We start from the raw sequence: 4,730 nt of genomic DNA on the forward strand, positions 1-4,730 counted from the left end.
TCATTCTTTCTGTAACCTCAAGATTGTAAATAAGATTTTGCATCCCATCGAGGGGTTGTAGGAGTCACTCTGTGGTTCTCTCCATGTACATGTTAATAAATTTGTATGCCTTTTCTCCAATTAATCTGCCTTTTGTCAGTTGATTTTTTTAAGCAAAACTTTACAGCAGGGGCCCCAACCCCTGGGCCACAGACGGATACTACTTCATGGCCTGTTGGGAACCAGGCTGCACAGCAGGAGGTGAGCGGCAGGCTAGCGAGCATTAGCGCCTGAGCTCTGCCTCCTGTCAGATCAGTGATGACATCCGATTCTCATAGGAGCACGAACCCTATTGTGAACTGCACATGTGAGGAATCTAGGTTACACTCCTTACGAGAATCTAATGCTTGATGATCTGAGCTGGAACGGTTTCATCCTGAAACCAACCCCCAGCCCCCATTTGTGGAAACATTGGCTTTCATGAAACTGGTCCCTGGTGCCAGAAAAGTTGGGGACTGCTTCTTTAGAGGTTGAAGACGAAGTTTTCCCTGGGCTTCCACACTATCATTTAAAAAATACAATAAAAATGAGTTATGAGAAAAATGAAATAGAAAAACAAAGACACATAAAATAAAAGCCTAACATTTTAAATTACATTTGGTAGATATGAAATTACCCTGTTAAATTGTATCTAGAAATTTACTCTTCATTTTTGTGTGTATGTTATTGTGGGCCAGTGATAGTCCATGGCCTGGCACTAGTCTGGGTAGCACTGGTGTAGGGAAATTGAAAAGCCAGAAATCTGCACCCTCTATTTCTAGAGATGTTGGAGGAGAAGAGAGAAAAAGAGCAAGAAGACAGAATACAAGGCTCTTGCAGTCTTTCTACTCCACCGTCCTCCAAACTGGCTTTGTAGAATTCTACCTTGGTGGCATCCACTTCCTTCACGGCCAAGGAAAATGCCACACTTCACTGGCTGAAGGTAGCAAGGAAGGCAGATGAAGAAGTCAGGGATGCCCGCATGTTCCTTGCAGATGCTGAAGGAATCTGATTTGTGCACAGTGAGTTACCATTGAGCTTTGAGGCAAGGCATCAAGTGACTGGGTTGGGTAGCCTAGGCCAAGATATAAATGAAGAACATGCCACAGTCTTAGAGGGGTCTGCAGTATCAGTGTGATCCATGGTGAAGCTAAATCACTCAGTCATAGTTAGATGTGACTGAGAAAGGGACTATTTGGAAAGGGAGAGCAGTCCAGAACAGCCATGCCTCAGCAGAGAAAAGAGAGGACAACACAAAGTGTGACTTCAAGAGCACTGCTCTGCTAGGGTATCATGAGGTCATGTAAACCCCATACCTTTCCTATTCATCTAAAGATCTTCTTGGGGAGGATCTGGGCAGGGGTATATGGAATCTGAAGGACTGAGCCTTCTACCTAAAAAACATTAAACAATTACCAAATAGACTATTTATTGAATCAGACTATATTTATGAAGTTGAACTAAAGTATAGTGTCCCCATCCCTGGTCGTAAGGAAAACATGATAGGTTACAGAGAAAATAAAGAAGTTATATTTTGTCTGCACATCTGGGATGTAGTGTTTAAAACTGCAACCACTGCTTCCAAAGAATATGCACACCTGTGAACTGGAGAAGCAAGCCCTTGGTAAATTAACCATCCTGTTCCTACCCTGACATGTTTCTTTGAAGGAATGTAGAGACAATAACTTTACTCATAGTTGTATCATTCCTGGGATGGGCCTTGTCAGCAAAGAGACTTCCAATATCCTAACTTATGTATAATTCATTTTCCTTAAGAATGTCTGAAAATGATGGTAGACTCAAGGAAAATAAATCATCTGCCTTCTAGTCAAGTCACCTGCTCTTCCTCATGCCATTCATTTAGAGCTTGCCTACAAGTGAAATTACATTGGTAAAAGGGAGAGAAGACTAAATTTCCAAGGACTTTGTAGGCCTTTAAACGACACAGTCAAAACCTCACCCTTAAACAGAAAACAAATGAAAGTATATCACATTGCCAAAGGATCCAGTTTCTAGATTTAGTAAATGTAATTTTTATCGAATGGCACATGTCTTCCCAACCTCCAGGGAAAAATGGGGGCTCACCTTTTTTTCATTATCAATTTCTTTCAAGAGTATATTTTTAAAATAATCATTTTATAAAATTGTGTGGAAAAGTTGTGAGAGACATTCTAAAAAATTATTTGACATCTGGAACTTAGAGAAGTATAGTCAAATAACTACTCAAACATCAAAGAGACAATATTTAATAAGGTTTTCTAGTACAGTATATCTCAAAATTCAATATGCAAAAGAATAATTTGATTCAACAGTCTGAGATGGGACCCAAGACTCTACACTTCTACACGTTTCCAGTTGATGCTAGCGCTGCTCATCCAGGAGCTGCTCTTCAAGTAGCAGAGTGTAGAGGAGTCTCTAATTTTTCCATAATGCAGAGCTACTTTTCAAAAGTTTAGACTTCTCTGAAATCTAAAATTGACCAGTGCAGTCAGGGGTCCTTGACACAAGTTCTTGAACAGAGAAGGAGATACACTTCATTTCCTTATCTGTCAACCTTTGTATATTGTTTGGAGACCTTCTTGAGGAAGGAAGGGCTGAACTTTAATTCCCTCGCTGTATTTCCTCTGCCTCTACATTCTCCATTATCCTAAGATTGATTCTGCTGATTTTCTCCATGGTCATGTTAACTTCCTTTCCATTTCTGACCTAGGTGATTACAGAAAAGCAGTTAATTATAATAGATCTGGTTTCAAAATTTTAATGCCTCTTCTTCATGAAGGAGGCTGGCTATCATAGAGGTCTATATGTCACTGACAGATCTTAGAATAGTGACCACTTTTAAAATATCTCAAATGTATTCTGCGACTCACAATGTTCGGTAGTTTATTTTGAATTCAAGTAGTTTTACCTGACATAGCATTTAACTTTGCTTTTTTTCTAGAAATTTCAAACAGATATTGCTATGAATAGTGGAATGGTTGCTTAATTCATTCAATCACTTATTAATTCATTCCTATTTTGTTGAGAAAACAGTGTATGTTAGGAAGTTGGGAGAAGAAAAAGATAAGAAATGGTTTGGTTTATGTTCTTGAGGAATTATTTATTCCGAGATTAAATTTCAGCTAAATGTAACTGAAAACCATTAAAGTTTTGGTTTGAAAAACACATTTATTTTCCTCACATAGTAAGTCCAGTCGTGTGCTATATTAGCATTTGTTTTACACCTTGGGAGATCAGAACAGAGATTTCTGCAATGTTCTTGGTACTTTCCTTATAGTTAGCTGATGGCTGTTGAAACTCCAGCTCTAGTAATTGTGTCTATATTTTTCAGACAGAAGGAAAGAAGAAGACAGTAGTGTTTATTCCAAGAAAAAAAATGTCAGAAGTGTGCACTTGATTTCTGCTTACATTCATTGGCCAGACCTGTGTCACGTGACCTATCCTTAGCTGCAAGAAAGATTATGAAATGCATGTGTTTTCTTTTTGTTTTGTTCTGTTTTAAGATGAGCACACTGAGATCTCCAAGAAAATCATTAATTTAAGAAATGGAGAATAGATACTAGGTAGGCATGTAGTTGTGTCTACCCAAGAAACTTAATGGGATATGTTATTAATCCTGTTTAACTTTTCTTCTAAGGAGTACAGAAAATTTACTCAGTGCACATATGCCAAAACACATCTTTCTAAATTCCCTCAATTAGAAAATCAAGACTCACTTCTGAAAATTTTGACCTGCTTAGATCACCTGCTTGAATATTTACCAGAAAAACATTGAAAATGTTACATGCGTTCCATTAAGGAGGTTTGTTTCACTGTGCACGTGCAAGTTCAGGCAGTGTTTCCCTTTTAAATTGCTGGTGTTCACAATGAGATACCATCTCTCACCAGTTAGAATGGCAATCATTAAAAAAGTCAGGAAACAACAGGTGCTGGAGAGGATGTGGAGAAACAGGAACAGTTTTACACTGTTGATGGGACTGCAAACTAGTTCAACCATTGTGGAAGACAGTGTGGCCATTCCTCAGGGATCCAGAACTAGAAGCACTATTTGACCCAGCCATCCCATTACTGGGTTTATACCCAGAGGATTATAAATCATGCTGCTATAAAGACACATGCACACGTATGTTTATTGCGGCACTATTCACAATAGCAAAGACTTGGAACCAACCCAAATGTCCAACAATGATAGACTGGATTAAGAAAATGTAGCACATATACGCCATGGAATACTATGCAGCCATAAAAAACAATGAGTTCATGTCCTTTGTAGGGACATGGATGAAGCTGGAAACCATCATTCTCAGCAAACTATCCCAAGGACAAAAAACCAAACACTGCGTGTTCTCACTCATAGGTGGGAAGTGAACAATGAGAACACTTGGATACAGGAAGGGGAACATCACACACCGGGGCCTGTCATGGGGTAGGGGGAGAGGGGAGGGATTGCATTAGGAGATATACCTAATGTAAATGATGAGTTAATGGGTGCAGCACACCAGCATGGCACATGTATACATATGTAACAAATCTGCATGTTGTGCACATGGACCCTAGAACTTTAAGTATAATAAAAATATATATATATATATATAAATAAAATAAATTGCTGGTGTTGGTGGCAGTTTTTATCTGTCCATGACTGAACATAGATTATTTTTATAAAATTCATCTATCTTCATGCAGGCCTGTGCATTCCACAAAGAAAAACT

Source organism: Pongo pygmaeus, chromosome 13, assembly GCF_028885625.2.
Source record: "Pongo pygmaeus isolate AG05252 chromosome 13, NHGRI_mPonPyg2-v2.0_pri, whole genome shotgun sequence".
Lineage (NCBI taxonomy): Eukaryota > Metazoa > Chordata > Mammalia > Primates > Hominidae > Pongo > Pongo pygmaeus.